At 35.5% G+C, this 24,602-nt stretch overlaps 1 long non-coding RNA gene across 2 annotated transcripts in view; it reads right to left on the reverse strand.

Annotated features, from left to right (window-relative positions):
• Positions 1-23,839, reverse strand: part of LOC113654120 — a 34,616-nt gene extending 10,777 nt beyond the window's left edge. The window contains exons 1-4 of one of the 2 annotated variants that reach the window (XR_003443299.2): positions 23,352-23,839; positions 22,778-22,870; positions 3,286-3,453; positions 1,461-1,572 (exon numbers count right to left, since the gene is read on the reverse strand). This is a non-coding gene — a long non-coding RNA (uncharacterized LOC113654120). Of the gene's footprint in view, positions 1-1,460; positions 1,573-3,285; positions 3,454-22,777 lie in introns of both variants that reach the window. The other variant, XR_007140970.1, reaches the window with a different exon arrangement.
• Between the last annotated feature and the right edge of the window lie 763 nt (positions 23,840-24,602).

Genomic DNA, 24,602 nt, shown 5'->3' on the forward strand with positions numbered 1-24,602 from the left:
CTGAAACCAACACACCCCATACAGTCATTTTCAAGAACAAATCTAGCTAAACTCTTTTACATTCCATGCAAGAACCTATTTCAGATGTGTACTATGGAGTCATATATAAGATACATCAAAATTCAGAAAGGACAGCTAGGCTAATCAGGATGTGTTTGATAAAAGATGTATTCAGATCGTTTCAGATATTGAATTGTTCTTTCAGGTCTTATTTCAGCCAGTCAAATAGCTGTCATCATGGCTGTTTGCTTTTAATTTGATGAAGCCCTGATCATTATTTTGACAGCTTCTCCAAAAGCTCATTGGCATGCTCTGCTGAATCTTGCATCTCAGCCTGAATATCAACCAGTTCATGGATCCGGCCCCAGCTTTTCCTTCAGCCCCTCGTTCAGAAGCAATTAAAAGCAAGAAATTGTGAATTAACTCATAGTAATGGGGACAAATGAAGCCAAGGTGCACTGACACTGCAATTTGCACAGTTCAGCTGCTCCCATTAATGAGACACAGTAGGTCATTTGCAGTGCTTCACAGTGACTGGTAGAGAAAAAAGATTGCATGAGTGGCACTTTCCACATACTTACTGTTGGGGACAAAGCTTCATTCATATGGGACTCAGTTGGGGGACACCAAATATGTCTAGGTTGCATGATTTATACAAAAACTGTGAAGTAGTGGTGAAGAAGAGAGCAGATTTGCTGTTCAAGGTCAAATTAAAATTTTATGTTCTCAGATACACAAAACAACATGCACTGAAATGCTTTTTCGACAGAATCTGTCATAATAATGTAATCAATATATAGAATATTCTGTTCTATTTGATTATATAGAATAAAATTAGAATAAATATAATGAATATTTATTAAAAAATAATAATGAATAATATAGAATAAAACTGCCCTGAGGTGGGCATGGGCTCCCCGTGACCCGAGGTAGTTCGGATAAAAGCGGTAGAAAATGAATGAACGAATGAATGAATGAATGAATGAATGAATGAATGAATATAGATCACTTTCAAAAAAAATTACTATTATAAATAATATGAAATTGTGTGCAATTTTAGTCCAATGTATGCAAAATATTCCTGTGGTCTGTAGTTTTTTAGATTTGTAGATTTTCTCATTTCTCTGTTGGTTCTTCTGTGATCCATTTGCTTTTTCTTGCTTTTTTTTCCAAAACAAATGCAATTCAATTCAATTTAATGTATTTGTATAGTGCTATTTACAATTCACATTGTCCCAAAGCAGCTTTACTTATGTAAAGAAACAATACAAAAATTAAAAGTTTAAAATTAAGGTACTACAGTATATAACATCTGTCCCAAACAAGTAAGCTGGAGGCGACGGTGGCAAGTTAAATCTCCCTGACATGATATGAGGAAGAATCCTTGAGCAGAACCCAGATTTAAATGGGAACCTCATCCTCATTTGGATGACAAAAACACTAGTAGAAGGATTGCTTACTGTAAATTGCCTCTTGGTGTGATTGTGAGATTGTTCTGTGATGGACTGTTGTCATATTCATGATACATTCCATTGTCATTTTCAGGTTCTCTTGTTTCTCTGATATCTCTTACTGAAAAATAAATGACAAACAAAGTTTATTACAATGATGTGATTGATAAAAACTTATTTGAATAAATAGTTCCTGCATTATATGATTCTAATTACATGTGCAAAATAAAGTCAACACAAATCGTGGTTAATAAAAAATGAACAGACAATACATGATGAATTTCTCATATACACCAATGTAGACCTGCAGGCAGTCTGGAGCACACAGCCAGCATTGCACAACACACCCCATTATCGTAAGGCTAGACAGACAAATGCACTGATGATTCTGAACTGTGCAACACACAACAGTTCATTAATTTTAATCAGTAAAATGTTCAAAAGACTAATGACTGCTGAGGAGAATACTCACTGCCAGTTTCACTTCACTGTGCTGTGTGTATGATTCTATATTTGTCATTACAAACTAGATGATTGCATTATTGCTTTTGTACGAAAAATCTCGTTTGGATAGCATTTTGATTAAGGTTCGAAAAGTTCTAACAACCTCAGTTTGTAACTGTTAATAATGGAATGTGGCACAGTGTCAGACAAAGTTACACTATTCTAACTAATGGGGAAAATGTGAGAGATTTCACAGCTGCTTTATTTCGGATCCTACTTCGGTTATCAAAGCTCTTGATGGCGAGTCACTCTCACATATGCAAATGGAAACTAATTAACATGGCATGCACAAATTTTTCTCACACTTTTCCATGTTTGTCAAACACTCACTTCAACATATAAGGCCAAAAAAACCACAGAATAAAACCTGTAGAATTTTTTTACCACGATTAACAATTCTTTATTGTTTATGGTTATGTTTAATGTTGTGCAACATCCACAAGACGAGATAATTCACGTTATAACTAACGTTAGAGCAACTATAAACGGTTCGTATTTCTTCTGAAGTTAACGAAGCACAGGTTGTCGTGTTACCGAAAAAACAGACTGATAAAAGTACTTCAGTACTTCAGTTTAGGGAAAGGAACAATTGATTTCTAAAGCTCTGACACTAAAGACTCCTTTAATAGAAGTATTTCTTTGTTAAATAACAGCAATATTAGATGATGTGAGCGTCTGTCATGAAGTCACTGTGAATTAGCCGTTACTATAGAAACCACAACGTGTGTTATGGAGTGTGTACTTTTTTACATGATGCATTTATGAAATTGATATGTGTATAAATCTATAAAGTTGAAAGTGTTATAACAAGCAGTCGTTTAAATTTCTTTCTATTTTTTGTGCATTTTTTGTCGAGTGAAGGTGATGTAAAGAATAACATTTATATGTAGTTATATACCATTCAATTATGACAGTATAGATGGTTATAACAAAACCATTATCTTTTCTGTGTGCATGTGCTTGATAGAGCTGAAGGACTTTTTGTGAATAAATGATGCAAGTCTTTTCCCCAGTACCTTTCAAAACAAAATTATGCCCATGCACTGATTGATTCATGTCTGCTTTGATAAACAAACACAAGTCAGTCATGCAGTCTGCGGCTGGTTTGCAGTGGGCCTCTGAAACTTATTTTGATTTATTTAAAGTTTGAACCTATGAACACCCTTGAGCCATATCAATCAGTTCAGTGGGGTGATGTTGGGGTCGTATTTGGCCAATGAAGAAAAAAGCGAGTAAAGTTAAGGTGAAACTGCTGAATAATATATTAGTGATTCATGAGAATACTCTTCAACTTCGCATCACCCTGTCCTTTCCTTCCCTTTACTCTTACCTTCCCTTCTCTCCTTCTCACTTCCACTTGCCCTCTCTCGTCCTTTGCTCTGATGGATTATCCAGGACTTTCTCTCAATTATTCAGCACAGAGGATGCTGCTCCTGTCTCTGGAACAGGTCATGTCTACTCCAATGTTTCTTCTTTTTTCATAGACAGGAATAACAAACTGCATCAAAGGTTTGAAAAATAAAATATGGATTATTAAAAAGTAGATGAACCTGCCAAACAGTTAATACTTTATAACATGCCCGCTGATTTCTTTCTGCCATACAATATTTAGGACGACCACAGAGACTGAATCGGAATTTGTGATTGAAGCAGGGATGAGTTGATAGCCTATAGATGATCTACTAAATATCAAGAGCTATAAACTGGACCATATAAATAATGTGTGTCTCGTACTAGAGATCAACAACAACTACAATCAACAACAAAGTGGCTGGTTTATGCTTAAGGTGGCTGGCAGGATGTTGATGGACTATAGGTGGTTTTTGGACTGTTTGTAGAGTGTCTGCTTAAAGCATTTAGTGAAAGTGAAAAAGTGAAAGTGAAGTGACATACAGCTAAGTATTTTGACCCTTACTCAGAATTCGTTATCTGCATTTTTAACCCATCCAAAGTGCACACATAGAGCAGTGAACTCACACACACCGCGAACACACACCCGGAGCAGTTGGCAGCCATTTATGCTGCGGCACCCGGGGAGCAGGCCTTGCTCAAGGGCACCTCGGTCGTGGCCGGCCCGAGAATCGAACCCACAGATTAGGGTTAGGAGTCAGCCTTCCCCATGACTTAGCTAATATATGAGCTAAAGATATTGTGTTAGTGCTTTACCAAAAACAGGGGGCTATCAACAGCCTCTGAGCTCCTATATAACCAAAAGAATGTTTAAAAAAGTCCATGCTTTATTTTATTTCCTTCCCTCAATTCCCTTTTATGTAAATATTAAGGGAGTAAAAGGTGAGTGAGAACCATGGTATTAAAATGCTTTTCAAATGTGCTCAGTATCTTATCACAAGCAAATCAGACTAGCATTATCTTACAACATTGTGTTTTTCAAAGTATCCTTAATGAACCTAAAAGCAACATGGAGCAGTTCCAAAATTTCCTTACAAGAATCTATATTGTACCTCTACCCCTTGTATGTTGTTCGTATTTTTGTTACTCAGCCAGTGTTCGTGGGTCTGGTGGACCTGCTGCATTTTGGGGTTTCTAATTCAACACAATCAAAAATTTTATGTTAAAATACTCTACAGATGTTTACTTCATCCCAATAACAAGCAATATAAACAGCATACGTGGTTAATATTTGCCCTTTACTTTTATTACATCACATTTTTTAATTAAAGTGCTACTCATTTTTTGTTGTTTTTTAATAAAATGTAATAAAAAAAGAAAATTAAATTTAATCAAGTTATGAGTGGGAAAAAATCAACAAATTTACAAGGAAACAAAGTTTTTCAAAACTATTGATGTTTATGAATATGGGACCCACAGACCTGACCAGCATACAAGGTTATACAGCATACAAGTCTTTCCTACTAATATTGGATAATAATAAAACTTGTTTATATATGATTCAGATAAACTGACTTTATGTTTCTTTGGATGATGGAACACAAGAGATCACTCAGGAAGGAAGCATGTCTATTAGCAATGGCCAGTCATGTTTCCAAGCAAGTCTTTGTGAAGATGCCATTAATGACCTGTAAGAACCTAAGTGGAAAAAAATGTATCAGCACACAAGCAGCTACAGAAAGAGACAAAAAGAAATCTGAAGTTCTTCCTTCATACTTCTGATTTCCCGAATCCAAAGATTCTATAGCAAGTTATAGCAAGTAAAGATTCTATAGCAAGTTATATGAAGGAGAAAAACAGTCACTGTTTGGGATTTCTCAGATTTCATTATACAGTAGATGTACCTTAATTACCTTAATATAAACCCTAATATCACATATCCTAAATGCAACATGATGTATAATACTTATGCAGTCATGATGTATTTTATGTCCTCCTTTCCCCATTTCATGGTTCATAGAGTATTCATTCAGGGTCTTATCTATAGCCGAGTAAGATGACTTACTCAGACAAGATGAAATATTTCCCACACCCATATTTCCCATTTTGCATAGGCTTTTGTGTACTGCAACAACCCCATGACATTTATAACACAATATTTACTGTACTCCCTGCACTCTAGGATAAAACTGAAGCGTACACCTATCCCTCTAAGAAATGCATTACCTGGTACTTTTGTAACATAGTACAAGATCTAAATAAAGCATGTAGAACCCTACAACTGTGTGACTTTCAAGTACAACTCTTTTCAGGAAGCCAAGGGTGTTTAAGAACCTAAACTATCTCTCCATATACACTTAAACAGTTGTTTTGTTTATTTTTTAGCTATCACACCAGCTGTGTTGCTGCTTCATGAGATTCCAATTGATTAACCATACAGCTAATCCTACTTTAAAGTATCCTTCACACACAAATGTTAATTTCAGTAATCATGAGGACACATTAGTGATGACTATTCATTTAGGAACAGTGCTGGGAGGCCATAAAAATCCCAGCGAATCTCTTCTACACTGATTAGCTAAAGAGTTCTAATCACCTCACTGCAGTTGGTACTTTCTAATCTAAACTAGAGACAGCTATAACTCACACAAGGTCATAGCTAAGGAATGCACAGAATGTCCAAACTTTTTAGTAAAGACATTTAATGACATTTAATGATTTTTGAGTATGGCCTATGTTTTGACAAAATGAAATTCTTTACTTAACATAATCAGTGAGATCATTATAAAGTATATATCGTTAATCACAATTACAGATTGCAACTTCATTGCAACTTTGGCCTTCAAACCAGCATGGCACGGCCCCCACAGAGCTCTCATCTCAACATCATCGTGTGTGTCTGGGATTACATGAAGAGACAGAAGGATGTGAGAAAGCCGACATCCACAGAAGGTCCAATAGAATAATCCAATAATCATATATATATATATATATATATATATATATATATATATATATATATATATATATATATATATATATATATATATGGATTATGGATTATGTCAGCTTTTTAGATTTTAATAATTATGACACATAGACAATACAGACAGAAAAATGGAATTTAATCTAATTTTTACTTTGCAGTATCATGCAGAGAGATGAGATGATACTTGTTATACCACACAGGTTGAGACAGATGCAAGTTCAGTTTTCAACAGTTTAATAAACCAAGCCAATAGTTCTAAAATGTGGGACAGGTTCTTGCAAACAGTAAAACATAGAATAGGCAAAAATACAAAAACCGGGAGATCAATACACATGCATAAGGCTTAAAAGGCGTTTTAAAATTGTGAAAGTGTGGGTGTTTAATGGGTAAAAGGTGTGCAGGATTAGAAATCTGGGTGACTGTGAACAAGCTACAGAGTTTAGTTCTTGGTGGCTAGGTTTGTAGGCCATGCTATATTCTGGGAATTAGAGTTAAAAGATGGAGCTGACTTGAAAATACTTAAGGTGTTTTATATTCGCGTGATTATCGTATGATTGCCATGATTCAAGGTCATAGTGTGGGTCATTACATAAACAACATCAAAAAAGGACAATCAGTATTCAAAAACAATAACACAGCTACTAGTCTGAAAACAAGAATAAATGCTTAGAGTAAGACTTTGCAATGAAACAAACTTATTAAGCACCCTAACAAAAACAAAATAAAAATACATATAGAATGACTGACAAGTAAATTCTGAATTCATGACAAAACGTTTTTTTAAGAGTTTATACTTTCCTTCTTTTCTTTGGGGGAAGAAATAGAAGATTATAACTAGTGTTATTTTGATGGGCAGAATGGCTAAAACTGTACAAACATTTAGTTGAATATGAAGACATGTAAAATATTTATATATGATTTTGAATATGTCTGCCTTCACTTGCCTGTTTTTCAGAGATTAGTATTCAAAGTGGTATTTCTGTAGGTTACAAGTATGAATATCTTAGACTGGAGTTAAAAGAATCCTCAGAAGCCATTCAGAGAGCTCTTTAAAGCAAACGATAGACTCTGACACAGCTCTTGAGAACAGCATTATTCAATTCAATCAGTTGAGTGCACAGGGAGTTATGTAAAGCACTTATGTTAACTGATATCTAGCAGATAAGTGTCACTTTTCAGAGAAACTATAGTCAATGAGGTGCTTGTGATTCTACTGATTTTGTTTTCTTTTTTGCAATTTGCCTACTAATGACTGAATTTAATTCTGTCTTACGTATGGTAATTTTTGTTCCAATTTTGTCCCATTTTTATGCATATAAAACAACAGTACTTTAAACAGTGAATACCCAAAACCCATTTATCTTTACGTACTGTGCTAAAATGTCAAAAAACAGAATCTTAAATCGTACATCTTGCATCATTTGTATCCTGTTGGAAAAAGACAAATAAAATAATAATGGGGAAAAAAATAGTTACCAGAAGTATTTATATTTAAATGTGGACGATGGCACAGCTGAATGTGAATTGTTAGTGTGAATGCTCACACATTTTGGGTGGGTGACAGACAGTAATAGAAGCAGTTGTGGTAAAGAGAATTTGCCAGTTCATTATTTAAGAAAAATTCTACCGTCAACCATTCTTGTCATAGGAATAACTTTAATGAGGACAGGAATTAAAATAACCAGGTCCTAAAATCCCAGTAATAATAGAACAATGACAAACAATCAATTCAGATTTTTTTTTTTTGCAATAAACATATTTTCTTGTTTTTCTACAGCCACTGGTAGGCAGTAACCTGTCACCAAACAAACTAAAGACTGCGTCCAATTGATGTCTGGTGCAGTTATATATAGAAGTTTGTGATGACCTTTAAAAAAAACATCATTATATAGTAATTACTAAGCAAAATTATTTATTTGACACAGTCCACTTTATTTGGAATACATTTTTGGTGTGTCTGTGCACATGATATCTTCAGATTTGTGATTGACGTTTTTGGCTGACAGGTTATTTTCTTCTGGGATCTGGCAACCCTGTAACATCTACAGTACTGAGCATCCTCAGGTCATGACTTTACTGAAAAATAGTTATATAAGCAGTTTATAATTGTGGCTGCTCTGTTGCCTGCAAAGTTAATGTAAATTCAGTGAAAACAAATTCTATGTGCTATTGAGACCATGTCAGCCTTGTGAGTTTTAATAATTAGGGAAAGGGCTTAGCATCTCAATTAGCAGATCAATTTTGAGGTATCACTGAAGTGACAAGATTTTGTCAATCATTAAACCCTTACAGTACATGAAGTATGTTGAGACCCATTTAGCGTTGTGCTGTGTGTTTTGTCTGTTTTTTTGTTTTCTCCTTGATGTTCATTTGATGTGATTGGGCCATACTGTACACCCGAGCCTTGTTAACTTTTTAGCTTTCACTAGTCAAGGTAGCTGCTTAAGCACTTTGCCATCTCCTTCACTTTAGCTTTGTTTATTGTTGGTTTTGACTTTGTGTATTCAAACATTTACTGGTACAAAACCTTATATTTGTTAGCATTTGTGACTGAAATCACAAATTATTGATGGTATGATTTTGTTATTCCATTGTCAGTATATTTTAATTCATGTGTACCCAGTTATTCCATTTATGTTATGTTATGTTATGTTATGTTATGTTATGTTATGTTATGTTATGTTATGTTATGTTATGTTATGTTATTCCCTACATCTTAGAGCCATGTAGTATACTGAGTGAAAGCTTAAACAGACACTTTTATTACGTTTCGAACATGGCTTCAGATACACAGACTAAGACTGAATTAACATGACAGTTAATATTAAATATAACAGTGAAGAGTTACTTGAACTGTGATGTTTACATGCTGTATGTGTTTGATTATGTCTACAGTGTTTTCACCTATAGACAGGAATTAATATTTATCCATTAAACCTTTATATAGTGTTGAATTACCATCTACAGTGTGCACAGTGTCCAGCTGAAACAGAGAGAGAGAGAGAGAGAGAGAGAGAGAGAGAGATCTGTTTCAAAATGAAACACAAGTCAATGTTATTGTCTCTAAGACTTCGTATAAAGGCTTTACAGCTATTTATATTGCTAATGTATGATGGGAATGAGAATCATAACCAATTAAAGTGCTATTAGTAAAATTGTCATGTTGTTAGCTTCATTTTCAAAGTAATGTTTTTAAAAATAAACATTTGAAATAAATAGATTATTTATAATAAATTATAATGTTGGAGTAAAAATGATCTAAATAGGATTTACATCAGGTAGATGTTCCTGTTCTAGTAATAATATGGGCATGAGATGACAGGCATTAACCTCTTACCACTTTCAGCATTTTATTCTGATTACAGAACAGCAGTTCAATAAAGCCTGCAAATTCCTTCATTCCCACTGTAGGTAAAGAGGATATTAAACAAACAAAGAAGAAAAAAAAACAATAAAAGGCAAAAAATAAAGACAAATTATCCTCAGCTATATTGCACAGAGATTAAATAGTATTACTATTGTTTTCAGTACACCAAGTTTATCAATACAAAGAACAAATTTAATTCTGCATGGGATTTGCCTACACCTGGTCACTGAATCCAATCAGTGTGTGGACAGCCACTTATTGCTCTTCGGGGGGTAAAAGGAAATGGTTAAGCACAGAGACTGCAATGAACTGACTTATGTCGACAGATTTCAATAAGGCTAACTGGAATCCCTTGCGGAGGTCTTTCAAATTAATAGTCTGGGTGAGGAGTCAGAGCAATCCTTTTCCCGGCGCTGTCAGCAAAAGGGCTGCTGCATCTGAATAATGGATGTGCTGCGCTGTACGGTGCAAGGAGTGAAGAGCTCCGGCAGACAGCACACCTCACAGAGGCCTCATCCAGCTGCTCATCTGTGACCTTCATGAACTGCTGCCACTGCAGCCATGTGCACACCAGTGCCTGTGTTGCCCTCCAAGAAAGGAGACACTTTAAGTTCAGGGTAAGAATGTCTGAAGGAATAGGTGCTTTTACATTCACACATACATGCTTTAAGAGATTAATTTTGCTGAATTAAAGTCAGGAGAACAACACTAATTTTCTGAGACTGCATAATACAGTGTTTAGTCTAAGTCTCTATTTGAACTGTGGGAATTTCCACGTGTCATTTCTGATGTCTTACTGAATGTGTCCCCTTCTATTTGTTTCACTGACAGTTTGCTGGAACCAAGGGGCGCATAATTTCTCTGATGTACTGTACAAGTAGCCTACATGGTCTCACGGCACTATTACATTGTGTATGAAAAATGACAAAGGTCAGGATTATGGATGGTTTTAGAGTTCACACATTTTCTTACAGTCTCACAAGAACTCACAGGGATTGCTGCTTGATTGAAAATCTGAAGCCTGTTGGCAAATTTAAGGAAATAACCTTTTGGTTATGGAAACTTTCAAGACATGATGCAATGAACTAGTTTTTAATTTATTGACCATTGTTAGTCTAAAAACCGAGTAAAGCACAGCATTAAAAAACAGTCAGTTAATGTATGTGCAAACTGCTGTAGCTTGTGGCCAGAAATTTGTACAATAAGTAAATAACTTTCTGGTGGTTGTGCTATGTGTTTTCCTTATGTTAAGTCTTTTCTTACAACTTTTCATTTGTAAGAAAAGTCACCCAGATTTCTTATAAATTTTCATGTGTAGTGTCATCCACTCGTATGGACAGTCTATTCACATATTCTAGAAAAGTCTATAATGTTAATCACCCAAATACACTTGAGAGCATTATTGTAAATTAATGTAAATTTCTGTAGCTATTTAGATAATATGTCTTAATGTATACTAATATTCTATATAAAAAAATCATAAATAAAAGGTTGTGCAAGAGCCATAATCCGTAATATTTTTCTACGTTCAGAAATATCAAATTTGTGGGGTTTTTTAACATTACATTTTAGACCTTAATGTTACAAGTCGTGGACAAATATATATATATATATATATATATATATATATATATATATATATATATATATATATATATAATTTATTTTGTGTTTAATGTTTAAGCCCTGCTTTACTTAAGAAATATGGATTGCTTTTAAAACTGAAATAATATTTAGATAGAATCTAAATTCAAGTATTCATGCATGAAAGGGTTCATTGTATTTAATAAAAAAAATGTAATTTATTTTACTTGTATAACACTTTTACAATGTCCATTGTTACAACGCAGCTTTACAGAAATATATGCATTCAGGATAGAAATTATGCATTTTACATTTTACCTCTAATGAGCAAGCCAGAGTCGATGGCTTAAATCACACATTAACCACATCCACCTAGAAAATTGTAAATTTCTCATGAGATCACTTTAGTACAGTGAGAATTGTTCAGCAAAGCTTAATGCTGTACAAATGAATGCATGCACCTTATTGTGTAGACTGGTCTGTAACATTTGTTTCAGTCCCTTTGATTTCATATACTTGGTTATCATTTGCATATTACAACACCAAGAAAACAAGACAATCCAAATAACCAGACTCTATAGCCGTCTCATTTTGACGTATTATGCTACATTCAGGAGCTCATAAGCCACTCTTTATCAACCACAATGATAAAGCCACAGCCACACAAACAACAGATCAGGCTGTAGTTCTTCCACCATAAGAGAGAATCTGGAGACAACTGTTATCACAGACTACTGTATGCAACCTGATCTAGCTCCCAGGCAGTGTTTACTCTGATCAGACATCTTCTTCACACACCGCTCAGAGCTTTACGTTATGGCCAGTAAGGGCAAGCAGGCAAAGCAATACTGTAGCTTTCTATTTCTGTACAGCTGTCATTCTCTGCCTGTAGCTACTCATCTAGTGTTTGTGTGTCTTATTCTTTTTTTTTTTTTTTTTTTTTGCTGTCACTGACAGGCTGTTAAGAAAGGAATGGGTCCTTCTCCTCAGTGGAGCAGAGGTTAAAAGAAGACTTTACAGGGGTTAAGAGCAGCTACTATTGTATCCCACAGAGGTATCTGTCAGAACACTCTCTAATTAAAGAGGTCAGTCAGTGAAGGGCTTCTGGCTGCAGAAAAGTTTACATAGCTAATGACAATTGTAACTAGACTTAGACCAACTGTTTTAAATAGCTATTACATTTTTGGCAAGCAGTCTGTTATTTTTCATCTTCACAGCTCATTTTCTAATGATTTATAAATGCACATAAAGCAATTTTTCTCATTATTTTGTTGTTGGGTTTCAGAACTGAAGCTGCATGCTAACTGCTGATCTCAAACCTGTGCCATTTTGATCATGAGCCAAGTTTCCTAACTTCTATGGTGCTTGGACAAAGCAGCATGAGAGCGTCTTGTAGGCCATATACCTCTGCAAATGTCTATGTAAAGCTTATAATTCATTATTAAAGGGCATCTATTATTCAATAAAATTGGACGTGCGGGGTGCTTTCACAGAACTGGATCACCTTACATCCATCAATCACAGCACAATAACGTTGTAAGAAACTACAGAAGTGGGTACTCATGCATAAGACTGTCAATTCATTTAAGCTAAAATGGCTAAATATGCATTTTTATACTTAGAATTTGGACTTTTTTTGGAGAAGTCTGTACAACACCCACTGCCTCATCAGTTGTTGTTGGTTTTTTTTTTTGCATTTGTACTAAAATTGCACATAATTGCACACCCCTGCATTTTACTCATAATAGTCATACTGTACCCATGTTCACATACTATATATTTGTAAATATTTTTTCCCTTCTTGCTTGTACAGTTAAATTTTATTTTATTATAATCATATATTTAGCTTATTTTTATTCCATATAGCTTTTATAGTTTTGTCCTGAGTGTGTTCTACAACCAGGATTTCAAATCCCTGCGTGGAGATAAAAGATAAGCCATCCTTGTAAGCACCCAGGAAATACAAGGTTTAACTGGCAAAAAAAGAAATGCACAGATGTGCTTAGATAAATGTGATTAAACACATGGCGCAACACAATCCAGCCAGTAGCAGTTGAAAGAAAGCAGTTGAGTCTGTACCAGCGTGCTTGATGGCACACATGGCGAACGAATCCACATTGCTGAATCTGCAAAAACACCTCACAGTTCACAGCTACTAGACAACATGCACGCATTACAGCGTCTGTGTCGTATTCTCATAATCTCATTAATCTCAATCTCATATTGTCATCATATTGTCATAATCAACCGTATATGCATTATTCAAGCATATCTAGATCTACCGATACATCTACATTTTCATTTATACTCTGAAAATCACGTTTATATATTTTTAATCGTTGTAGAGTGTTTTTTTGTTGAGTGTTGTTTTTCTTGCCTTTCCCACTTACAGATTTTCTGTGACACCCTAGACTCTCACTCTCACTCACTCACTCATTTTCTACCGCTTTATCCGAACTACCTCGGGTCACGGGGAGCCTGTGCCTATCTCAGGCGTCATCGGGCATCAAGGCAGGATACACCCTGGATGGAGTACACCCTAGACTAGTCATTAATATTCATACAGTGAACTCCCAATATTCATTAATATTTATTAGCTTGCTAATAACTTTCTCAAGATTTTTTTTAAAGTCAGTGTTAGATAACTTGTTGCTGTTTCAAACCAGTTTGTTAATTTGTTGATTTGTTATTTTATATCTAAATTACCTGAGTAATTATGTTAAATGCTTCCCTGAAAAGTTTCTGTAGAGTAGGAAGTACAGTAGGAAAATATTCAACGAACAACAAAAAGGACGACGTGAACCTCATGAATTAAATGAGGTTTTTAAATTTGGAAAGCTTAACAAAAGTGTGTGCAGGTTGTATACTAGCCATATATAGAAGCATTATGTCACACCCATAAACAAAGTAAAACCTCATAGCAGAGGACCCTGTCCTTATCAGTTCTTTATTATAGCAAGAGTTAGTGCCTGATTACTCTCACTCACTCATTTTCTACTGCTTATCCGAACTACCTCGGGTCACGGGGAGCCTGTGCCTATCTCAGGCATCATTGGGCATCGAGGCAGGATACACCCTGGACGGAGTAGTGCCTGATTATACAGTATGTTATATAAATCCCTGTTGGGCTGGGCTTGAGTTCCTGTGTTTGTCATGATATTTCTGGTGTATTATTTTTGCGTTGTTATCTGATTTTGTCTTTTAGACTTTCACTTTGCATTTCTGTGTATATACAATACATTTTGATCTGGTTTATACATTTGGTATAGATATACATGGTATAGATTGCGGAAATAAGCAACCTTAGTAGAACTGAACATAGTGCTCTAATTACTGTATGTGAAAGTTACTGATGCTGAACGTACCATCTTTTTCCTGTTCACACGAAACTTGATGCAGGAAGCAATCAAATTACCAGCATGCAAAGTTTTAAAACCGATTTCCCACTTCAAATATATTAAAATCCTGTGGCAATGGGCCCAGAGTGTCTGTATAAAATCAACAATTTTGTCTTATTCATACTTTTGAAAAAAAAAATCTATCTCATTAGGTCCATTACTTTGTATGGTCTCCTAACATGTGTCATGGGGGCCTAGTATTGTGGATGCAAAATCTAGCTAATAATAAAACCTGATTTTTTTTATAAAGTAACCAAAAATATGCAGTGATTTCTGATTTATCTGTGTGAGAATAGTTACCTCTTGGATTGTTAAATAATAATTTTCTTCACTGATTAGCAATATAATCTGATGTTCATCCAATATTCATGTTGCTCTACTTTTACACTCCCACAGTCTACCGAAACAGAAAAAGTTTCCATGGTCTAGCCTAGAATGTGTTGGTTACTCTAGATACTCTGTACTTAACCTGCAGAGTGATGTGAACTCTGAAACATCCCAATATGCTAATCAGTAATAACCACAGGCACTGTGACCTGACTGTGAACTTTTCACAGAAAATGAGATGACTGTGAAAATATGTCTTAAAATCAGCAACATAAAACCAGTAAATTCCCAAAGCTGCATGTGTCTTGTTTCTGTTTAGTGTGCAACGTATTTATATCTATATCTGAATACAGATTTAAACCCAAAACAATTAAATGAGCACTAATACTGTATTAATATACATTTTAATTAACACTAATACTATGTCTATAGAAACTCTGCAAGTGCAAGCACTGTCGATACAGACTGAAAATTACCAGTTCATGGACTGTAACTGCCGATTCCTTTATCTTAGCTACTCAAAAGACCTTGCAGTTCATAGTTAGTCTCAAATAAGACATACTGGGATGCTTTTTGGTCATGTTCCAATATTTTATTTTTATTTGAACAAGCTTAGTATTTCCTAATTGATTAATTTAGTTCAATTTCCCAAAATATAAACAAAATAGTAGCCTATTTTAAACCACCATGACCCTGACAAGGCAGTTACTAAGGATGAATCAACACAATCTCTGTTCATTCCAAATAATATACTCATAGTTGCATCCCACATTGAAAAGAGTCCAGGCAGGAAACCTATTGATGCTAGGCTTTAGTTAGAGATTGTACTTTGAACTGTTTTTTTTTTTTTTTTAAATGAGACCAAACCCCCTCATGTTACTCCAAGGTAAAAATTTCCTTTAGTGTCAAAAGGAATGCTGCATATAGAGTGAATCCCACTATCATTAATTGAATTAATCCAATTAACCCTCCCTGATAGGAGTTTATCTCCTGGGCAGTAGCATGCACACAATTTTAGTATAAAACAGAATAGAAGAAAGGACCTGATTTCTTACACTCAACCACATACCTGGGATCAAAAAATTTAGAGGTAAATGGGATTTCTGGGAGGATAGATCTCTGACCAGTCTGACTGCTTTATGGTATGACCCGGTCCTAGAAAAATGCAAAGTGTTTCCAGAGTCTATTCTGCTCATTTTCTCATGTCGATATAACTAAGTCAAGCTCTGCTGACCCAGTTTAGCTGCTCAGTCAGAGGAGCTTATCCATGATAGTGGGTATCCGTTTCTTGAAATGCCCCATCCCAGTTTCCATTTCAGTAGTAGATTGCTTTGACAGTTTCCTGCTGCGGGTGGCAGCAATGCGCTGATGTTTAATATCTCACTGTGTGTCCTGTCATTGTTATCTCTCTCACCATCTATAACCTTCCGCCACATCTCTGATCTCTTTACCACTCTCTATCACCCACATGTCTACATCCTATGAAAACTTATATAGTGGTTTATACCACTGTTTAGACACTTTGTTACTTTCACGAAATTCTGAAAAAATAAATCTTGGGGTGGAGGGAAATATTCAGAATTTGTGTCTATGATCCCAAAAGGAATATTATGTTCCCCAACATATAGGATAGTGACCCCAACATTATACAGAATCAGTGTCTGAAGAAATACACATATAGTGCAACAATGGCATTGCACAAACAAGACACCGTAAAAAAAAACTGCAAGATGTCTTAGGGTGTAAATGTGTGCAAAAATGAAGCAGTTGGTTTGAAGAAAAATGCATAAATGTGTTACAGAAGGTAGCTTCGCTGCCTCAAAGCTTCAGTGGCCTAGATCGATCTTGAGCTTGTTTTACTGCCTGTGTGGGGAGGAGTCTGTGCATAGCAAGTGTTTTGATGACTCTTTCATAGATGTGTGTGTGTGTGTGTGTGTGTGTGTGTGTGTGTGTGTGTGTGTGTGTGTGTGTGTGTGTGTGTGTGTGTGTGTGTGTGTGTGTGTGTTTGTGTGTGTGTGTGTGCGTGCGTGCGTGCGTGCGTGCATGCGTGCGTGTGTGTGTGTGTGTGTGTGCGCATTGGAGAGAGAGAGAGAGAGAGAGAGAGAGAGAGAGAGAGAGAGAGAGAGAGAGAGAGAGAGAGAGAGATCCTGTGATGGTGCTGGCTGTCCTGACCAGTTTATTAAAATCCCCCTAAAAAACAAGGATGCGACTAAGTTGGCTGACTTATTATATAGTATTGTTGTCTTGGCTTTAGACTACTAACTATAAAATAATATATTTTATCTCTCATACAGAAAGGTCAATCATTCAGTGCACCTTAATGTAATCTGAGAGCTCTATTCTCATTAATAACATACCTACATATGCACTCTAAGGAAAATATGTCATCTAAGAAATAGCCCTTAGAAAATCATCATGGTGGAATATAAATTTCTAAGTTTACAAGTTTTATAGATGCACAAATAATGCATATTAAAATGGAGAGGTGTGAAGTCAAGTCAAGTACAAATAAAACTTGTCACTTTGAACACTTAAAAAAAAAAAAAAACATCTATTATTGGACTGTTGGACTGATTTTGCCAATAAATAAATGTACACCTTTGATTCTAGTGTAAGATTACATGCATCATTTGGCTAATGCTAAATTGTCATTAAAAATCTGACTAAATAGACTGAATGTGTACTGTACTTATAAATACATTCTCATTTCTTGATTATACACAGATCTGATATATTCACAATGCAGAAACAAAGAAGGAAAATAAGGCATAAAGTTTGGTTACAGTAAGATTGAATGGATACTGGTTTTCAGACTTTGTTTTGTACCGACACACACAACTACATCCATGTAATGGTCGGCTGAGATGATCTCTGTTGCTCCAACTATGCAAAATGTTCTTCCAAGATAAAGTTTGGCATAGTCCATTAAAATGGAAAAACATTCAGGAGATGGTTGGTTATGAGGTGTAGAGCATTTATTGTGCACTGTGGAGCAAAACACTACATTTCCAGCATTTAGCAGACGCCCTTATCCAGAGAGACTTACATTTTATTTCACACTAAAAGCCTCATTCCTCCTATCTGAGGTAAAATAATTCCAGGAAAAGAGTACAATGTGGACATGGTTGAACTGTGAGCTTCCGTCTACCATGAAGTAAATAGACTGTCAGTCTCAAAACAGCAATATAAATCTAACAGTTAATGGCTTAGATGACAAACCGAATTATCAATTTTAAAGAGCAATAAATTACACCGGTAGTCAATAAACAATTATATTTCAGGGGTTTAGTAAGTGCCAAGACTCTTGGTCACCCCGGCATACTGTATAATCATATGTTCCACTTTTACAGTATTCAAAACCACAGTCACATGAAAAATGGTTCCTTAGACAGCTGTCATTAGGAACAAATGATCAGGACACTAAAACCATATTTTATTTTTCCGGCTTGGCATTTAGGTTCCAGTACAATCCAAAACAATCAAGTCGATACACTTTGTTCCTAACATCTAACTGAATGATTCTGGGGCAAAACATAGACAGAAATTTTCTGAACTATGGAGTATTACAATGTCATACTTCATATAATGGTCATTTATTTTACTTTAATGAATGTTTTGCGATTCTATTAATGTTTAGCGGATATTCTGATAACTGTGAAGATACATTGCAGCTCTATCTGCATTTTTGTAGTTCAATACAGTATATTCTTAACAGCAAACTCCAAAAAAATAGGCAATAGCATTCACTGCTATTAGCACTGTCACTGTCAGTAAAATTAAGGTAATGTTGTTGCATGTAGCGCTAATTTGTTGACTTCCTGATAATCAATTCATAATTAGTGTTATGATAGGGATACTTTCAGTCTGGATAAACATTCAAATTTTGAAGCTGACAATTGCTCCTCTGTCCTCTTAAGACATTTTGAATGCACCACTGGGCATTCTGTAGCACGGGCATGACATGACAAAAAGCATCCCAGCTCATTTAAAGCACATCAGCTTTAATGAAAAATCTCTGTCGCAGAAGCTGAGTGAATTGGCCTCAGTTCCTCTGCACTGTCGGACACCAATCATCAGGTCAGACAGCAAACGTGTGTATTGATGAACACTTACAAGTGTGTCCTGATCAATGATTGAGGCAAACAGGGGCTAAAGTAGCATTTTATGCTAAGTATTACAACCAAATGATCAGCCTGCTAAATGGACTGTATCATCTTTCTGGATAATTAGAACTGGATTTATTCTTCCCCAGACAGCTAAGAGGCATCTGCATCTGAATTATGATACTGAACCTTAAGAAGACATATAAACATGAATTAATGAATTAATGTTATAAATCTAGAGTAAATACATCTAGCTGCAAAAATTCCACCAGATTTACAGTAAACCAGCCATACCAATGGATTAGATCAGGGGGGTACAGCATAATCTGGAAATACTAGTGTGGGTCATGTTTTCATTTCAACCCAGCAGAAGCCACAGCTGTGACTACTGAAAGCCAAAATCAAATGATTAAACAATCAGTTGTGGCTCCTGCTTGATTGGAATGAAAACCTGCACCCACACCGGCCCTGTCTAGATAAGATTGGACCCCTGGATTAGAATGTATGATACATATTAACGGGTGATTGTGGTTGAACTCTGTATCATAAGACACATTGTTATGTCATAAATATATCATGGCAAATGTCATTCTTTCATGAGCTGTCAGGTGCAATTGTATTGTACTGCATCATTACACTGACTCATGCTGACAATGCTGTCCTGTGTCACCATAAAAGGGGCATGTAAACAACAAGTCGTATGACATCTTACCTCACATGTCAAGTTTTGCTGAGAATTTATCAGCTAACATGTTGTGTTGTTTTATGAATGACATTATTACAAATCTTACTTTGTGCTTTGAACCCAGAGACATCACTCGACACACAGAACCTCATAAAAGGTTAAGTCTTATTGAACATTAACTGCTGTATGTCTCTCACTCATCTTTGTTCCACATGAAGTCCAAGTCACAAAAAAACTCAAATTTCACCTCAGAAATTTGACTTCAACTTTACAGAAATTTCCCATCATTGTTTTATACAAAATTTATGTAATGCTTATAAAAAGCCTGTATAGGTATCCTGCAGATAAACTGCTAGCAAAGTGTCGTAAAGTAGTTTTCATTAAGTATGTATTATCATAAGGAATACACATATCAGTAATTAGCCTATGAAATAGACTTGCACACTATCATTGTTAATGACAACACAGCTCTCTTCTATCACAAGAGATAAACTGTCATGATGACTCATGATGACATCTTTCATAACACTTTAACATTTGTTTCACATAAAGTGTCACTAGTAAAGCTATATTATTAAGGATTGTCATATAAAAAGACAGAATATTTGCATAAAGAAAGGCAGCATATTTGTGTGTATTTGAGTGTCTGTGTGTGAAACTATTGCTATTTTTATCATGTTTAGTAGCTACAGGCAACAACCACCATCTGTATTAAGCACAGTGAGATGCAGGCATTATCCAGAACAACCAGCGAGAAGGAAAAAAATCTTCACAAATATCAGCACAAACAAGCACACAAACAGCAAAACACAAACTCTGAATTAGTATTAATGAGTAAGAACCAAAATGAATTGTGTTTAGTAGATGATATATCAATATAAATCACTTCAGTGTTTCATTAGACTGCAACCTTTCACATCAGATTATTTACATAAAGGGTAAATTAGTTACAAACGTTGGTAGAAAAGAGTACACGGATGAATACACTGCTGTCAGATCAACACTACATTTTAACAACATTACAATATAACAAGTAAACCTCCTGTATTCAATTATTCCTCCAATGCACAAGCTGCAGAGTCGCAATCCATCTACAGCTAGACCATTTGCTTAACGCATGGGCTATTTATACAGTGCTTGCTATTAATAGCACTGTCCCTCGTTCTCATACTGCTGAGCTCTCCTACTGCAGGCCTGCAGCATGCTCTGTTCACTCACACACACACACACACACACACACACACACACACACACACACACACACACACACACACACACACACACACACACACACACTGCAGCAAAACTCTCTATATAAAGAAATGAGGAAAATGAAAAAGAGGGACAGGGAAAAAGAATGGAGAAAATAAGTAATGAAGGCTAAGCAAAGAGAAAGAGAGTTTTGCTGAAGGATGCTGCATTTGCAGGATTTTTAGCCTCTTATAGAATCAGTGGAATAGCTCAGGTATCCCACTGACAGCACTTCATTACCCACAGGATTTTCCAAGCCTTCTCCATGCCTTTCTGAGCATCTCAGCTAAGGCTTGTCACACTTCTGCATCCTTGATCTCCCCCCTGGGGGAATGAATTTACCTCCACTTGGAAGTGTAACCGCATCCCTTTTGAGCAAGAGCTGCTGCTCAGGACCTGCCTGCATCGTGAACAAAAAGTCAAACACTCAGAATGCCAAGAGTGAAAACAGAAGCCAACACTCACACATGATCTAACTGCTACATTAGTATGTCAAGTCTGTAGTCCAGCAAACCAATGGAACACAGAGCATAAATATCAGTATACATAATTCATCAGGCCGATGTTATGGCAATATATTAATGGAAAAAAATCTAAAATATACAGTATTTGATAGTTTTATTGGAATACATGAATTTCACTTCCTTTTCTCAAAATATTAGCATTACAGCTGGGCTATGCTAGACCCAATGCTAATCCAGTTCCTCCTAGTAACTGAGCTAGGAATATTTTTTTAGTAATGTTAAGCATCATAAAAATCTAAGTCTGTAAATAATTAGGAAAGTTACAGAAGTATAGAAAAAAATAATAATTAAGTAAAAATAAACATAAAAAATAAATTTAAAGTTTAAAATATATCTCTAACATCTCTCCCTATCCCTAATGAGCAAGCCAGAGGTGACGGTGGAAAGGAAAAACTCCCTGAGGCGAAATGAGGAAGAAACCTTGAGAGGACCCAGGCTCAGAAATGAACCCACCCTCCTTACTGGATAGTAAATAATGTAAATGTAAATAGTGTCATTTCTACAACTACAAGTTTATAATTGTGCAACCCTTGAGCTCCTGAGGAACTAACAATCATTGTCTGAAACTGGTTCAAACTAAAACTTGAATGGATCTTGGAGTTTTCATAAATCATTTGTTGGAAAGAAATTCTTAACACATGCTCAATGTTTGCAATTGCAGAAATCTAACAAATGGCCAGTTGCGTGTGCTGCAGGACGGATCTTTGCAATATAGTGAAAATTTCGTAGGAAAGATCACTTGCTTATGATTTACGGTAATGCAGTTTTCCTGTTGATTTTGCCTTCAGCAGCTTTAAATGTACATGGGATTAGTCAAAATGTGCAGTGTATAACTGTGAAAGTGATGTGCTGTTTAATTAAAAATATTTAAGGAAAAACACAACTCTGTGCAATTGAGAAAATTATGATTTTTCAAGTATGTTAATACACTCACTGTCCACTTCAATAGGAACACCTGTACACCTAACATTCATAAAGACATCATAATCAGCCAAACATATAAAACAAAATAACTATGTTGAGCAGTCTCACCTAAAGCTCCACCAGTACAACTATAAAGCTTTAAGTATAGGACAGGAACAGTTATATAAACTTATCATTACAGCTAAATCAATGTTTATGTTAATAATAAAGCCAAGCGCATGTACATAATGGGTCTGTATTGGTATCCTGAGGATAAGCTGCTAGCAAAGTGTCTATGATAGTTTTCATTAAGTATGTATTATCATAAAAAATACACTTACCAGTACTTAGCACAGGAAATAGGTTGTCACTTTATCATTGTTAATGACAAAGGAGATGACTCAGGAGATGACTCATGACGACTTTCACAACACCTTAATATTTGTTTCACAAAAGGTGTCATTAGTAATACCATGTTATCAAAGTCTGTCATATAGAACGACAGAATACATGTATATAGAGAGAAAGCCATGTTATCAAAGTCTGTCATATAGAACGACAGAATACATGTATATATTTGTGTGTCTGTGTATGAAACTGTTACTGTCTGTGTGGAGATTCCTATGTTCTTTTCCTTTCCTTGTGGGTCTCCATCCATCCACTTCGCAAAATATATCTATTGGTTGATTGGCTACTTTATATTGCGCCTAGGAATGAATATGTTGTATAAATGTGTGTGCTTGGTGCTGTGAAATTTCTGTGTTACAGCCACACCCAGAAGAGAGACACAAAATAAACGCTTGTGAAACTGAGAGGTCCAATGCTTCCTAAGCTAACTTTAGAATCCTCTGTATAACTAACGATGCTTCAGAATCAAAGCTTCCTTCTTAAAAAGAATATGAGCTTTATACCTACCAATGGCTCAACTGCTCACTCTTATAATTAGTCTTGTCAGTATTTAAATAATTAAGGAAAATCCTTGAGGAAAACACTTCATTGTTTTGACATCCCATACATCGTGGTATTTTTTTCTATCACCAGTTTGGGGAAGATCCTTTGAGGAAGTGACAAAAAGCAATGTTGTAAAACTTTGGGTTGTGGAGGCAGGAAGGGGTGGGGTGCAGTTGTGTGGCACAATGACTGTTCTTTATTTAAGAAATACAGATATTTTAGTGTGCTATATAGTGTTTTACGGTATGGAACAAACTATTATAGTATACTTTTATATTAGGTCACCCTTCTTGCATATGTCATTGTGACTACAGTATGTGTTAGCTTTGTATGATCATATGTTTCCAATGTAGATGATCAAACCTAAAAAGCAAATGTAAAGATGTTTCCTGTTATCATAATGCCATCTGGTGGCAATTGTAAAAACACCCAAAAGATTTACAGTAGCTCTCTACCAAATGGCAGATACCACATTAACATCATTGCAATAATGGAGAAGGTGAGATAAAATAGAAAATGAAGCTTTTAAACAAGGGGTGATTTTGAAGAAATGATGTCAGGGCATTGACCTCCTTCTATTAAGTTTGTCCCAAAATTCAATGGTAGCCAGACATTCAAGTCAACGTTAAGATTGTATCAGCCTTTAAAGATTGCACAAAATCCAAAGCCCTGTTCATTTTAAATTATATGAATTAAGCAATGTTCCAGGATTCATACACCAAACATGTTAAACACACATAGCTACAGTGTATTGGTGAATAACAAACCATGAAAAGAGAACATACATTTTGAGTACATGCTCAATCCAAACATGAGTAGACTATAGAGTACTACTGTCAGAAACGGGCACCTCCTCGGAAAGAAAATCAGACCCAAATGCATTGATATCAACAAAACGGCGATATTTATGTAAAACGTGAAGAGTAAGAAACCAAAAAAGGATACAAACGCCGGATACAGACAAGGATAAAAAAGAACTCAGCAAACACACAAGACGACAGGTATAAATAGGATTATAATTATAGAAATTAACCCTGAGAACTAAAGCACTAGAGTTAGGGGTTGAGTTCACTGTATACATTGCAACAGATGTTACATTTAGACAACACGAAAAGTGAAAGTAATTTCACTTGAATTTTACCCCTTAGGAAAATCCGAAGGTGTGAAGATATTATTTTTTAATAATGTAAGTATTGTGCGCGTGCTTGTGTTTTT

Source organism: Tachysurus fulvidraco, chromosome 6, assembly GCF_022655615.1.
Source record: "Tachysurus fulvidraco isolate hzauxx_2018 chromosome 6, HZAU_PFXX_2.0, whole genome shotgun sequence".
Taxonomy (NCBI): Eukaryota; Metazoa; Chordata; class Actinopteri; order Siluriformes; family Bagridae; genus Tachysurus; species Tachysurus fulvidraco.